Consider the following 16,061-nt stretch of genomic DNA (forward strand, 5'->3'; position numbering starts at 1 on the left):
CTTTGTACATGGTTAAAACAGACACAGATTAAAATCAACATGAAAAAAACCTGTGCTGTTTTAAAAGTGACTGGAAAAAAAGAACCATCTATAAAAAACCAGTGCTTGTGAGGGCCGGGGAGTGCTCTCTAAAAAGGTTCAAAAGTGAACATAAAACTAGATCTAAAACAGGGACAGGGGAAAAGGGACAGTGTATAAAACAGTGAGTTAAAATTCTAAAATTTTAAAACACTTAAAATGTAACTTTTAATAGTTTACATTAAAAATCTTAAAGATACATAAAACAAAACAAAACAAAATCAAATAAAACATTCAACATAAATCAAAGGCCCATAAAACTGAAACAAAAAGACTACATAAAACCAGGGCACCGTTCAAAAACGGTCATGCCAGCTAAAAAGGGCGGAATGCTGGCATGACAAAATAAATAAAAGGCTTAGCGGTGCCCCGTAGTCCCGCTCCTAGGAGCTAGCGGTTCCAGTTTTTTCCTTTATTCCATCTTCACGTCCTGAAGTCCGGCGATCCTCCACTCCGCGCAGGCCTTGTCCTTCCCGAGGGTCCGGATGTCCAGAATTACAAAGTCCTTGATAAGAGTTTGTGCCCTTCTGGTCGTGGTGATAGTGTCTAGCTCCTGCTTGTGATAGACACAGACGTTACGGCCTTCCCACAGGATCTGCTTGACAACATTGATGACACGCCAAACGCACTTAGCTGTGCTGGTAGTGATTCCTCCCGCAGGCCCATAGAGCACAGTCTCAGCGGTCATCTTGGCCGTGTCAGCAAACCTGTTTAGGAAGACAGAGACAGAGAGCCAGACACTGCCAGCCACATCACACTCCCAGAAGATATGGGCTGGTGTTTCTCTCTTGCGGCACTTTGCATAGGGGCATGTTTCTACTTGGGCTAGTCCCCTCCTGAACATGAACGCTCGAGTGGGGAGTGCACTGTGGACGGTGTTCCATGCTATATCCTTCTGGACATTACTGAGGCAGCTGTGAGACACATTCTCCCAGATTTTTTGGCTTTGGGTGAGGGAGAAAGTAGCTACTTTTTCAATTTCCTGGGAACCGGCAAGATATTTAGTTACAGCCTTGTATTCCCAGGAGGCCAATTTTGCTTTATCTAAGCCCAATTTATATATAGTGTCCCTTAAGGTTCTATAATACAATGGGGGGTCCCAGGAGTACGGCACGGTGTTATCAATAGTGCAGAGGCCCAAGGCCCTGAGACAGGTGGCAAAATAGAAACGATTCATGTAACATACCTTCCTGTCCAGGGCCTGGATGTTCTTGATAGTTTGCGTGAGCCCCTGCACTCGGGTGAGCTGCACAACGTCCGGGACCCCCTTACCTCCCTTCTTGTCGGCTTTACTCAGGGTGGCTCGCTTTACCCTCTCCATCTTGCTGCCCCAGATAAAGCGGTGGATAATGCGGTCCACCACTTTTTTGGTGGTCCTGTCTGGGGGAAAGATTTTTCCTACATAAGAGAGGATGGGGAACAGTATAGACTTGGTTATTAATACTCTACCCGTCATTGTTAAGGATCTTGTGCTCCATCCGCCAATCTTTTTACGGACCTGGTTAATGGCCGCCGTCCAGCTCTGGGCCCCCGAGCTATTGTTCTCGAAAATGAGGCCCAGAATCTTGATTTTGTCCTTTTTGACAGGGTACATGTCCGACAGTTCCCTATCTACCTGCCAATTTTTAGACACGTAGACTTCGCTCTTGGACTTATTAATCACTGCCCCGGTCGCCGTGCAGTACTTCTCAAGGATATTACTAATCCGAGGTACCGACGATGTGTTGGTGCAAATGAGTGACACATCGTCCATATATGCTGTTGTTTTGACCTGGACCCCGTTGGATCCAGGCAGCTGGAAACCAGTTATATTGGTATCCCTACGAATTGCCTGCAGGAGGGGTTCAATGCACACGACATATAGCAGTGGGGATAGTGGGCAACCCTGTCTGACCCCTGACTGGATAGATATTTTACCAGTCAGGTGCCTGTTCACCAAGACTCGGGTACTAATGTTTGTATATATGGTTTTAACCCACTCCCTAAGTCCAGGAGCGAATTTCATCTGGTCCATCACTTTGTACATATATTCATGGCTTACCCTATCGAACGCCTTCTCCTGGTCAAGGTTGAACAGGCAGAGGGGATGGTTCCGTTCTCTAGAATAAGCCAGAATGTCCCTTGTTAACATTAAAATATCCGTGATGGACCTCCCTGGGACGCCACAAGCCTGGTCAGGGCCAATGACCAAAGGGAGGTGTACTTGTAGCCGGAGCATCAGAGCTTTGGCTAGTATCTTGTAATCCACGCAAAGGAGGCTGATTGGGCGCCAATTCCGTAGATCTTTAACTTCCCCTTTCTTATGAAGGAGAGTAATTACACTCTCCCGCATAGAAGGGCCCAACCGCTTCTCCCTGTAGACCGCTCTGTAGACCTCCGCTAAATGGACTTTTAGCGTGTCCCAAAAAAGATGGTAATACTCACCCGGGATGCCATCTGGACCTGGCGTCTTACCGGTGTTCATGGTCTTAACCGCCTGGGTGAGCTCCTCCAGCGTGAGTTCTGGGTCCTTCTCCTCCTCCTCCTCGTCCCGCACTGAGTCAGGCTCCAACTGGCTCAGGAACCACTCTATCAGGGTGTCATCTGTAGCTTTGATGTTATACAGGTCCCTATAGAAGTTCTCTACCACTTTTTTCACTCCCTCACTATCCTCTACTATCCTCCCCCTGCTGTCGAGCATGGAGGACATCAAGTGCCGCTTCTCCCTCGTTTTCTGGAAGAAGAAGCGAGTACACTTTTCGTCTTCCTCCATTTTTTGCACTTTTGCATTGTGCATGACCTTTCGTTGTTCCTCCCTACAAAGCACTGAAAGATCTAGCTTGGTCTGGGCTATCTCGTCGCTTACAGGGAACCCCCGAAGCTGAAGCAGGCTCAGACGCTGGAGGGCAGCATTCAGGTATTTATATTTGGCCCTCCTTTCTTTTGCTTTCCTCTTGCCTGCTGCTATGAAATAACCCTTAGTTCTCATTTTGACCATCTCCCACCACTCTATAGGGGAGTTGAATAGGTCACGCAAAGTGGTCCACTCAACAAGCCTGCTCTTATAGGCTGCAGCTATGGAGGGGTCATCGAGTAAGGAGGTGTTTAATTTCCAGACCCCTGACCCCATCTGGGAGGTCTGAGGGACCTGCAATGTTACCTGCAGGAGCCTATGGTCGGAGAAGAAGACGGCCTGGGTGTCTACTGCCGTCTTCAAAAGGGAGCTGGTATGCAGGACGAGATCTATACGGGAGAAGGAGGTCCCAGATGAGCTCACCCAGGTAAAGGGAGGCACCAGGTCCTTACCTGCATCACACAGGGAGAAATCAGATTTTACGGAGGACAAAACTCTACTAGAGCGGTCGTTGCGTGGCCTGCTCCGGTCTACGTCCCTCAGAGCACAATTGAAGTCACCTGACACGATGACGGGTACGTTCCCCAGCAGGAGTGGACGCAGCTGTGGAAAAAATTGAACTCTTTCGTTTTGGTTAGTGGGTGCGTAGACATTGACCAGTCTGAGGGGAGTGTTGTTGTATGTCACATCCACGCTCAGAATTCTACCAGGTTCTACCTCCCTGCTGCTGCGGGAGGTAATAAATGGGTTTTTAAACAGGATACCTACTCCGTCGGCTCTGGCTATGTTGGAGCCCGACCAGAAGGAGTCCCCCAGGGTCCAACTCTCCTTCAGGTCCCTATAATCAGGGCTCGACGAAATACCACACTCCTGCAGAAAGAGGAGATCTGCTTTCAAGTTAGCTAGATAGTTTAGTACATCAAATCTTTTTTGTGTCTCCCTGATGCTCCTGACATTAACAGACACACATATCAGGGCCATCAGGGTAGCTAACAAGAAAAGGAGTCGCTGCGTCCACCCCATAGCGACTATGATTGGGAGGTCGGGACACTCTTCCTACTCTTAGCTCTACGCTTGCTTCGAGGGGGCTTGGGCTTATTTGCAACTCCCATCACCCCTGAGAAGGTACTCACTGCTGCCTCGTCCAAGAAGGCACCGTCTTTATATGCACAGTACGTGGAGTTGTTGGGGCTATTCAACTCCCCACAAGGTAAGTCTGGTGGAACTTGCTCAGGGCCCCTCGGAACGTGTGGGTCAGCTTTGTCCTGGGGGGGGGTTATGACAGACAGCATTCTTTGGCTGTTACCGTCTGTTGAATTGGAGCTGTTAGCAGACTTCTGGCTTACCGCGTCCAGGGGTATTCCCATGTCCTCCAGTGCTGTATCTAGGAGGACCTCTAGGGGGCCCCTGGCTTTGCCCATACAAGGGAGGGGGTCAAGGATGCCCCGAAGGGAGGCCCCTCGCCTGAAGAGGGTCACCGCCACCGAGGCACTGCTGGTCAGGGAAGGCGCCGACCCCGACCTCTCCCTCGGTGCACCAGTGAACACCTCCTCTGCGAGGCGTGCCAGGGCCTGTGCCAACGACTGGGAAGGCCGGCTGGGGATGCCCTGGCTGGCCGCCACCTGCCCACCAGGCGGCAGTGCAGCCGTCCCACTCGCCTAAGTCTCTGCCCGCGAGGGCAAGACCGGGGACCCCGTGTGGACACTAGCTGGCCCTGGATCCATGGGGGCCACCTGCAACCTGCTGTCTTTGATCCTGATCTTCTTTCTTTTCCCCCCCTCGTCTCTACCCTTTCTTTTCCCCACCCTCTGCTGGTTCTTCACTCCCTTCCCCTCCTTCTCACTCTCACTTTCACTGTCGCTTTCGCTTTCCTCCCCCACGGACTCAATCCTTATGGCGTCATAACGAGAGCCGAGGGGGAGTGCTGGCGCTGAGAGGGCCCTACTCAGGGGGGGGCCGCTGCTGGATCCGGGCTCCCTCCCTGCCTCGTGTTCTGCATCAGAGGAGCTACTGGAGGAGCTAGTGGAGTGGCTGTTGTACTCTCTCTCTGGGCTGGGGGAAGGGGTCCTCGTAAAACTGGACATGTCTCGGGGGCGGGGGGGTGAGGGGGGTGCTGGTGATGATGGTGGTGCTGGAGTCTGGGTCTTGGATACTGTTGGTGGTGATGTGGACTGATCTTTGTTACTTGCTCCCTCTTCCTGCTCAGGCCTAGGCTTGTTCGTATTTGCCTTGCTGGCTCTGGCCATGTTGGCATAGGAAGAGGGGCAGTCCTTAAACAGGTGCCCCTTCTTTCCACACAAATTGCACTGCCTCTCTTCTCTGCAGTGGCTGGTCTCGTGGGGGGCGCCGCAGTTCCTGCACTTGACTACAGTACACGCGGCCGCCAGGTGTCCTAATTCCCCACATTTCCTGCAGAGTTTTGGCATCCCATTATAGAATACCAGCCCTCTGTTGGGCCCTAACACTATGGAGTTTGGAATGTGGCGGACGCCTCCAATGCCCGATGGATCAACATTAAGGCGTACCAGCCACTTTCTGGCTCCTGTCCAAACCCCATCTTCGTCTGTAATTTTCCTCCCTTCTGATGACACCCTCCCATAGCGGTTAAGCCATGTTGTAATATCATAGTCGCTAACAGCCTCATTGAAAAATTGGACAGTAACAACTTTCATTTCTCTGTCTGTCAGAGCATCCACACAAAATTCTTTGTATGGAGCGAGATATTTATTCTCCCCCCAAAAGGACCACATTTCTTGTAACTTTTGGGGGTTCCTAAAACTGACCTCAAACACTTCCTTAAGCCCTGGCAATTTCACCAAACAATTCAAGTCAGAAGGGGAAAAACCCATACCCCTCTGAAGAATGGTCCGGCTGAACTCCAGTCTCGTCAGTCCTTGTTCCGTTTCATCTTGCTGGGTCCTTGTGAAGCGCACCGCATTGTGCCTCCTGGTCTCCTGGGTTGGCCGGAACGCCATCCTTCAGCTGGCTCCTCCGATTGGGGTGGGAGAAGCCTCTGGACGTCCGGGTTGTCTCTCTCTACGAAAAAGAGACAACGTAAGCAGCAAATCTGGGCAGTTGAAGGAACTATTACTTTAGTCCCTGAGGAGATGGTCGCCTCGCAAGAGGGACCCCCTCCCCAGGTGAACGGTGTCCTTCCCTGGCGGAGTAGGGGGCGCTGCTTGGCACCGAGACCACGTAGGAAGAATCGTGGCTGTGACGCCTCCTCGGGGTCCGGGGCCACCCTCTGCTCCTCCCAGATGGCGCCCTCTGCTGGGCGCCTGCTGCTCTCTCGGTCTGGATCTCGATTGCAATCAAGGGCTGGGGATGAGGTCGTCTAGGTCATCAAAGGGTCCTCAAAGGTCGTCTGGATGGTAGGTCCTCCTTCTCTCTAACTCCAGGAACGTCTGGAAAAGCCTGAAAAAGAAAAAAACTGGAACCACCTGAAAAAGAAAAAACTGCTCTCAACAGTCAACAAAATCTTGAAAGACCCTCGGCCTGGATTGGGCAAGCCAAAACCAGACTGAGCATTAGTCTTCCAAAAAGTTGCCGAGCTGAAGAAAGCCAGTCAAAAATAAAAAAAAAATTCTGTTCCTCCTCACCCGAACAAACCTCTCACAGACCCTCGGAGGGAGCGGGCAATGCCACTACCCTCTAAACCTTAGTCTTAGAAAGATTTATTCGAACTGAAGAGAAGCCAGAGTATATGGCTGGCTAAGAAGGACCTGGCATAGGGACATGTTCCACCACACTTGTCTGGTTAGCTGCATGCTCCCAGGAAACAACCTGCTGCTGTCTACATCATCACCACATGTGAATAAAAGAAAGAAAGACAGCAAGAAAGAAAGAGAGAAAGAAAGAGAGAAAGAGAGAAAGAAAGAGAGAAAGAAAGAAAGAGAGAAAGAAAAAAAAAAGAAGTAAAACGGCGGGAAAACTTGCATCAACACTGGCACTCTCCCTCCAGCAGGGGTAGACAAAATGCTCACAGGAGAGATCCAGATCTGACTTTGACCAACGTTAGAGAAAGGTGTGCACCGTTCCCGGAGGTACTGCAATACCGGGCCGATGCGTGGAGTGGACGGAGCAAGCCCCTGTTCCATCTCCCGATTCCAAAAATCAATTTAATATATGGTCCCCTGATAGGGGACGTATCAGATATTAAACTGATAAGAACAGATACTACACTTGATCTTAGCCAAAAGGCCGAGAAGCGATGGCGACTTGGCCCTTGCCCGGGGCCCCCCAGCCCGGACGGCACATTGGGATTCAAAGGTGGGTGCAAAATTCCAAGCACAAGCAGACCCCCAAAAAACGGGCTGCTGCTTCCAGAGGGGAAATGTGCAATTTAAGCAGGAGAAAACAAAACAAAGCAAAAACACACACATAACACCAAAAACAAAACATAAACTGGCGGAGTGCGTCTTACAAATAGTCATGCCAAGCTGCTATGCTGTGCAAGGTGCCTTGGGTAACTACAACTGTGCCTCGCTGGCTGGCTGGCTTGCTAAGAAGGTCCTGGCATAGGGACATGTTCCACCACACTTGTCTGGTTAGCTGCATGCTCCCAGGAAACAACCTGCTGCTGTCTACATCATCACCACATGTGAATAAAAGAAAGAAAGACAGCAAGAAAGAAAGAGAGAAAGAAAGAGAGAAAGAGAGAAAGAAAGAGAGAAAGAAAGAAAGAGAGAAAGAAAAAAAAAGAAGTAAAACGGCGGGAAAACTTGCATCAACACTGGCACTCTCCCTCCAGCAGGGGTAGACAAAATGCTAACAGGAGAGATCCAGATCTGACTTTGACCAACGTTAGAGAAAGGTGTGCACCGTTCCCAGAGGTACTGCAATACCGGGCCGATGCGTGGAGTGGACGGAGCAAGCCCCTGTTCCATCTCCCGATTCCAAAAATCAATTTAATATATGGTCCCCTGATAGGGGACGTATCAGATATTAAACTGATAAGAACAGATACTACACTTGATCTTAGCCAAAAGGCCGAGAAGCGATGGCGACTTGGCCCTTGCCCGGGGCCCCCCAGCCCGGACGGCACAGGGGGATTCAAAGGTAGGTGCAAAATTTCAAGCACAAGCAGACCCCAAAAAAACGGGCTGCTGCTTCCAGAGGGGAAATGTGCAATTTAAGCAGGAGAAAACAAAACAAAGCAAAAACACACACATAACACCAAAAACAAAACATAAACTGGCGGAGTGCGTCTTACAAATAGTCATGCCAAGCTGCTATGCTGTGCAAGGTGCCTTGGGTAACTACAACTGTGCCTCGCTGGCTGGCTGGCTTGCTAAGAAGGTCCTGGCATAGGGACATGTTCCACCACACTTGTCTGGTTAGCTGCATGCTCCCAGGAAACAACCTGCTGCTGTCTACATCATCACCACATGTGAATAAAAGAAAGAAAGACAGCAAGAAAGAAAGAGAGAAAGAAAGAGAGAAAGAGAGAAAGAAAGAGAGAAAGAAAGAAAGAGAGAAAGAAAAAAAAGAAGTAAAACGGCGGGAAAACTTGCATCAACACTGGCACTCTCCCTCCAGCAGGGGTAGACAAAATGCTCACAGGAGAGATCCAGATCTGACTTTGACCAACGTTAGAGAAAGGTGTGCACCGTTCCCGGAGGTACTGCAATACCGGGTCGATGCGTGGAGTGGACGGAGCAAGCCCCTGTTCCATCTCCCGATTCCAAAAATCAATTTAATATATGTATCAGATATTAAACTGATAAGAACAGATACTACACTTGATCTTAGCCAAGAAAGAAAGAGAGAAAGAAAGAGAGAAAGAGAGAAAGAAAGAGAGAAAGAAAGAAAGAGAGAAAGAAAAAAAAAAGAAGTAAAACGGCGGGAAAACTTGCATCAACACTGGCACTCTCCCTCCAGCAGGGGTAGACAAAATGCTCACAGGAGAGATCCAGATCTGACTTTGACCAACGTTAGAGAAAGGTGTGCACCGTTCCCGGAGGTACTGCAATACCGGGCCGATGCGTGGAGTGGACGGAGCAAGCCCCTGTTCCATCTCCCGATTCCAAAAATCAATTTAATATATGGTCCCCTGATAGGGGACGTATCAGATATTAAATACTCTTTTATTGAGATTTTACATTTTTTTTTCCATTTACACCCATTCGTTTTTTCATTCATTTTACATTTCTTTTAAAGATGACATTCATGCATACAGACATACATTTTGTTTTAAAAGCATTTAAAACACATTTAAAAACACCAAGACAATTGTGCTTTGTACATGGTTAAAACAGACACAGATTAAAATCAACATGAAAAAAACCTGTGCTGTTTTAAAAGTGACTGGAAAAAAAGAACCATCTATAAAAAACCAGTGCTTGTGAGGGCCGGGGAGTGCTCTCTAAAAAGGTTCAAAAGTGAACATAAAACTAGATCTAAGACAGGGACAGGGGAAAAGGGACAGTGTATAAACAGTGAGTTAAAATTCTAAAATTTTAAAACACTTAAAATGTAACTTTTAATAGTTTACATTAAAAATCTTAAAGATACATAAAACAAAACAAAACAAAATCAAATAAAACATTCAAATTAAATCAAAGGTCCATAAAACTGAAACAAAAAGACTACATAAAACCAGGGCACCGTTGAAAAACGGTCATGCCAGCTAAAAAGGGCGGAATGCTGGCATGACAAAATAAATAAAAGGCTTAGCGGTGCCCCGTAGTCCCGCTCCTAGGAGCTAGCGGTTCCAGTTTTTTCCTTTATTCCATCTTCACGTCCTGAAGTCCGGCGATCCTCCACTCCGCGCAGGCCTTGTCCTTCCCGAGGGTCCGGATGTCCAGAATTACAAAGTCCTTGATAAGAGTTTGTGCCCTTCTGGTCGTGGTGATAGTGTCTAGCTCCTGCTTGTGATAGACACAGACGTTACGGCCTTCCCACAGGATCTGCTTGACAACATTGATGACACGCCAAACGCACTTAGCTGTGCTGGTATCGATTCCTCCCGCAGGCCCATAGAGCACAGTCTCAGCGGTCATCTTGGCCGTGTCAGCAAACCTGTTTAGGAAGACAGAGACAGAGAGCCAGACACTGCCAGCCACATCACACTCCCAGAAGATATGGGCTGGTGTTTCTCTCTTGCGGCACTTTGCATAGGGGCATGTTTCTACTTGGGCTAGTCCCCTCCTGAACATGAACGCTCGAGTGGGGAGTGCACTGTGGACGGTGTTCCATGCTATATCCTTCTGGACATTACTGAGGCAGCTGTGAGACACATTCTCCCAGATTTTTTGGCTTTGGGTGAGGGAGAAAGTAGCTACTTTTTCAATTTCCTGGGAACCGGCAAGATATTTAGTTACAGCCTTGTATTCCCAGGAGGCCAATTTTGCTTTATCTAAGCCCAATTTATATATAGTGTCCCTTAAGGTTCTATAATACAATGGGGGGTCCCAGGAGTACGGCACGGTGTTATCAATAGTGCAGAGGCCCAAGGCCCTGAGACAGGTGGCAAAATAGAAACGATTCATGTAACATACCTTCCTGTCCAGGGCCTGGATGTTCTTGATAGTTTGCGTGAGCCCCTGCACTCGGGTGAGCTGCACAACGTCCGGGACCCCCTTACCTCCCTTCTTGTCGGCTTTACTCAGGGTGGCTCGCTTTACCCTCTCCATCTTGCTGCCCCAGATAAAGCGGTGGATAATGCGGTCCACCACTTTTTTGGTGGTCCTGTCTGGGGGAAAGATTTTTCCTACATAAGAGAGGATGGGGAACAGTATAGACTTGGTTATTAATACTCTACCCGTCATTGTTAAGGATCTTGTGCTCCATCCGCCAATCTTTTTACGGACCTGGTTAATGGCCGCCGTCCAGCTCTGGGCCCCCGAGCTATTGTTCTCGAAAATGAGGCCCAGAATCTTGATTTTGTCCTTTTTGACAGGGTACATGTCCGACAGTTCCCTATCTACCTGCCAATTTTTAGACACGTAGACTTCGCTCTTGGACTTATTAATCACTGCCCCGGTCGCCGTGCAGTACTTCTCAAGGATATTACTAATCCGAGGTACCGACGATGTGTTGGTGCAAATGAGTGACACATCGTCCATATATGCTGTTGTTTTGACCTGGACCCCGTTGGATCCAGGCAGCTGGAAACCAGTTATATTGGTATCCCTACGAATTGCCTGCAGGAGGGGTTCAATGCACACGACATATAGCAGTGGGGATAGTGGGCAACCCTGTCTGACCCCTGACTGGATAGATATTTTACCAGTCAGGTGCCTGTTCACCAAGACTCGGGTACTAATGTTTGTATAGATGGTTTTAACCCACTCCCTAAGTCCAGGAGCGAATTTCATCTGGTCCATCACTTTGTACATATATTCATGGCTTACCCTATCGAACGCCTTCTCCTGGTCAAGGTTGAACAGGCAGAGGGGATGGTTCCGTTCTCTAGAATAAGCCAGAATGTCCCTTGTTAACATTAAAATATCCGTGATGGACCTCCCTGGGACGCCACAAGCCTGGTCGGGGCCAATGACCAAAGGGAGGTGTACTTGTAGCCGGAGCATCAGAGCTTTGGCTAGTATCTTGTAATCCACGCAAAGGAGGCTGATTGGGCGCCAATTCCGTAGATCTTTAACTTCCCCTTTCTTATGAAGGAGAGTAATTACACTCTCCCGCATAGAAGGGCCCAACCGCTTCTCCCTGTAGACCGCTCTGTAGACCTCCGCTAAATGGACTTTTAGCATGTCCCAAAAAAGATGGTAATACTCACCCGGGATGCCATCTGGACCTGGCGTCTTACCGGTGTTCATGGTCTTAACCGCCTGGGTGAGCTCCTCCAGCGTGAGTTCTGGGTCCTTCTCCTCCTCCTCGTCGTCCCGCACTGAGTCAGGCTCCAACTGGCTCAGGAACCAGTCTATCAGGGTGTCATCTGTAGCTTTGATGTTATATAGGTCCCTATAGAAGTTCTCTACCACTTTTTTCACTCCCTCACTATCCTCTACTATCCTCCCCCTGCTGTCGAGCATGGAGGACATCAAGTGCCGCTTCTCCCTCGTTTTCTGGAAGAAGAAGCGAGTACACTTTTCGTCTTCCTCCATTTTTTGCACTTTTGCATTGTGCATGACCTTTCGTTGTTCCTCCCTACAAAGCACTGAAAGATCTAGCTTGGTCTGGGCTATCTCGTCGCTTACAGGGAACCCCCGAAGCTGAAGCAGGCTCAGATGCTGGAGGGCAGCATTCAGGTGTTTATATTTGGCCCTCCTTTCTTTTGCTTTCCTCTTGCCTGCTGCTATGAAATAACCCTTAGTTCTGATTTTGACCATCTCCCACCACTCTATAGGGGAGTTGAATAGGTCACGCAAAGTGGTCCACTCAACAAGCCTGCTCTTATAGGCTGCAGCTATGGAGGGGTCATCGAGTAAGGAGGTGTTTAATTTCCAAACCCCTGACCCCATCTGGGAGGTCTGAGGGACCTGCAATGTTACCTGCAGGAGCCTATGGTCAGAGAAGAAGACGGCCTGGGTGTCTACTGCCGTCTTCGTAAGGGAGCTGGTATGCAGGACGAGATCTATACGGGAGAAGGAGGTCCCAGATGAGCTCACCCAGGTAAAGGGAGGCACCAGGTCCTTACCTGCATCACACAGGGAGAAATCAGATATTACGGAGGACAAAACTCTACTAGAGCGGTCGTTGCGTGGCCTGCTCCGGTCTACGTCCCTCAGAGCACAATTGAAGTCACCTGACACGATGACGGGTACGTTCCCCAGCAGGAGTGGACGCAGCTGTGGAAAAAATTGAACTCTTTCGTTTTGGTTAGTGGGTGCGTAGACATTGACCAGTCTGAGGGGAGTGTTGTTGTATGTCACATCCACGCTCAGAATTCTACCAGGTTCTACCTCCCTGCTGCTGCGGGAGGTAATAAATGGGTTTTTAAACAGGATACCTACTCCGTCGGCTCTGGCTATGTTGGAGCCCGACCAGAAGGAGTCCCCCAGGGTCCAACTCTCCTTCAGGTCCCTATAATCAGGGCTCGACGAAATACCACACTCCTGCAGAAAGATGAGATCTGCTTTCAAGTTAGCTAGATAGTTTAGTACATCAAATCTTTTTTGTGTCTCCCTGATGCTCCTGACATTAACAGACACACATATCAGGGCCATCAGGGTAGCTAACAAGAAAAGGAGTCGCTGCGTCCACCCCATAGCGACTATGATTGGGAGGTCGGGACACTCTTCCTACTCTTAGCTCTACGCTTGCTTCGAGGGGGCTTGGGCTTATTTGCAACTCCCATCACCCCTGAGAAGGTACTCACTGCTGCCTCGTCCAAGAAGGCACCGTCTTTATATGCACAGTACGTGGAGTTGTTGGGGCTATTCAACTCCCCACAAGGTAAGTCTGGTGGAACTTGCTCAGGGCCCCTCGGAACGTGTGGGTCAGCTTTGTCCTGGGGGGGGGGTTATGACAGACAGCATTCTTTGGCTGTTACCGTCTGTTGAATTGGAGCTGTTAGCAGACTTCTGGCTTACCGCGTCCAGGGGTATTCCCATGTCCTCCAGTGCTGTATCTAGGAGGACCTCTAGGGGGCCCCTGGTTTTGCCCATACAAGGGAGGGGGTCAAGGATGCTTTGAAGGGAGGCCCTTCGCTTGAAGAGGGTCATTGCTACAGAGGTACTGCTGGTCAGGGAAGGTGTTGACCCCGACCTCTCCCTCGGTGCATTAGTGAACACCTCTTCTGCGAGGTGTGCTAGGGTTTGTGCCAACGACTGGGAAGGCTGGCTGGGGATGCCCTGGCTGGCTGCTACCTGCCCACTAGGCGGCAGTGTAGCCGTCCCACTCGCCTCCGTCTCTGCCTGCGAGGGCAAGACTGGGGACTTTGTGTGGACATTATCTGGTTTTGGATCTATGGGGGCCACCTGCAACTTGCTGTCTTTGATCTTGATCTTCTTTCTTTTCCCCCCCTCGTCTCTACCCTTTCTTTTCCCCACCCTCTGCTGGTTCTTCACTCCCTTCCCCTCCTTCTCACTCTCACTTTCACTGTCGCTTTTGCTTTCCTCCCCCACGGACTCAATCCTTATGGCGTCATAACGAGAGCCGAGGGGGAGTGCTGGCGCTGAGAGGGCCCTACTCAGGGGGGGGCCGCTGCTGGGTCCGGGCTCCCTCCCTGACTCGTGTTCTGCATCAGAGGAGCTACTGGAGGAGCTAGTGGAGTGGCTGTTGTACTCTCTCTCTGGGCTGGGGGAAGGGGTCCTCGTAAAACGGGACATGTCTCGGGGGCGGGGGGGTGAGGGGGTGCTGGTGATGATGGTGGTGCTGGAGTCTGGGTCTTGGATACTGTTGGTGGTGATGTGGACTGATCTTTGTTACTTGCTCCCTCTTTCTGCTCAGGCCTAGGCTTGTTCATGTTTGCCTTGCTGGCTCTGGCCATGTTGGCATAGGAAGAGGGGCAGTCCTTAAACAGGTGCCCCTTCTTTCCACACAAATTGCACTGCCTCTCTTCTCTGCAGTGGCTGGTCTCGTGGGGGGCGCCGCAGTTCCTGCACTTGACTACAGTACACGCGGCCGTCAGGTGTCCTAATTCCCCACATTTCCTGCAGAGTTTTGGCATCCCATTATAGAATACCAGCCCTCTGTTGGGCCCTAACACTATGGAGTTTGGAATGTGGCGGACGCCTCCAATTCCCGATGGATCAACATTAAGGCGTACCAGCCACTTTCTGGCTCCTGTCCAAACCCCATCTTCATCTGTAATTTTCCTCCCTTCTGATGACACCCTCCCATAGCGGTTAAGCCATGTTGTAATATCATAGTCGCTAACAGCCTCATTGAAAAATTGGACAGTAACAACTTTCATTTCTCTGTCTGTCAGTGCATCCACACAAAATTCTTTGTATGGAGCGAGATATTTATTCTCCCCCCAAAAGGACCACATTTCTTGTAACTTTTGGGGGTTCCTAAAACTGACCTCAAACACTTCCTTAAGCCCTGGCAATTTCACCAAACAATTCAAGTCAGAAGGGGAAAAACCCATACCCCTCTGAAGAATGGTCCGGCTGAACTCCAGTCTCGTCAGTCCTGGTTCCGTTTCATCTTGCTTGTTTCTTGTGAAGCGCACCGCATTGTGCCTCCTGGTTTCCTGGGTTGGCCGGAACGCCATCCTTCAGCTGGCTCCTCCGATTGGGGTGGGAGAAGCCTCTGGACGTCCGGGTTGTCTCTCTCTACGGAAAAGAGACAACGTAAGCAGCAAATCTGGGCAGTTGAAGGAACTATTACTTTAGTCCCTGAGGAGATGGTCGCCTCGCAAGAGGGACCCCCTCCCCAGGTGAACGGTGTCCTTCCCTGGCGGAGTAGGGGGCGCTGCTTGGCACCGAGACCACGTAGGAAGAATCGTGGCTGTGACGCCTCCTCGGGGTCCGGGGCCGCCCTCTGCTCCTCCCAGATGGCGCCCTCTGCTGGGCGCCTGCTGCTCTCTCGGTCTGGATCTCGATTACAATCAAGGGCTGGGGATGAGGTCGTCTAGGTCATCAAAGGGTCCTCAAAGGTCGTCTGGATGGTAGGTCCTCCTTCTCTCTAACTCCAGGAACGTCTGGAAAAGCCGGAACCGCCTGAAAAAGAAAAAAACGGGAACCGCCTGAAAAAGAAAAAACTGCTCTCAACAGTCAACAAAATCTTGAAAGACCCTCGGCCTGGATTGGGCAAGCCAAAACCAGACTGAGCATTAGTCTTCCAAAAAGTTGCCGAGCTGAAGAAAGCCAGTCAAAAATAAAAAAAATTCTGTTCCTCCTCACCCGAACAAACCTCTCACAGACCCTCGGAGGGAGCGGGCAATGCCACTACCCTCTAAGCCTTAGTCTTAGAAAGATTTATTCGAACTGAAGAGAAGCCAGAGTATATGGCTGGCTAAGAAGGACCTGGCATAGGGACATGTTCCACCACACTTGTCTGGTTAGCTGCATGCTCCCATGAAACAAACTGCTGCTGTCTACATCATCATCACATGTGAATAAAAGAAAGAAAGACAGCAAGAAAGAAAGAGAGAAAGAAAGAGAAATAAAGAAAGAGAGAAAGACAAAAAAGAAGTAAAACGGCGGGAAAACTTGCATCAACACTGGCACTCTCCCTCCAGCAGGGGTAGACAAAATGCTCACAGGAGAGATCCAGATGTGACTTTGACCAACGTTAGAGA

General features: G+C 49.8%; 2 non-coding genes and 2 pseudogenes across 2 annotated transcripts; all 4 read right to left on the reverse strand.

Moving 5' to 3' along the window:
* Positions 1-6,932: 6,932 nt before the first annotated feature.
* LOC131739048 (U2 spliceosomal RNA) lies at positions 6,933-7,123 on the reverse strand. The gene has a single exon (XR_009330216.1). It is a non-coding gene; the product is annotated as a U2 spliceosomal RNA (small nuclear RNA).
* A 598-nt stretch (positions 7,124-7,721) lies between these two features.
* Positions 7,722-7,912, reverse strand: LOC131738207 (U2 spliceosomal RNA). The gene has a single exon (XR_009329771.1). It is a non-coding gene; the product is annotated as a U2 spliceosomal RNA (small nuclear RNA).
* Positions 7,913-8,509: 597 nt separating this feature from the next.
* On the reverse strand, positions 8,510-8,683 carry LOC131738379 (U2 spliceosomal RNA; annotated as a pseudogene).
* Positions 8,684-8,851: 168 nt separating this feature from the next.
* Positions 8,852-9,007, reverse strand: LOC131738627 (U2 spliceosomal RNA; annotated as a pseudogene).
* Positions 9,008-16,061: the final 7,054 nt, after the last annotated feature.

The sequence above is a fragment of the Acipenser ruthenus genome, chromosome 10 (assembly GCF_902713425.1).
Source record: "Acipenser ruthenus chromosome 10, fAciRut3.2 maternal haplotype, whole genome shotgun sequence".
NCBI lineage: Eukaryota > Metazoa > Chordata > Actinopteri > Acipenseriformes > Acipenseridae > Acipenser > Acipenser ruthenus.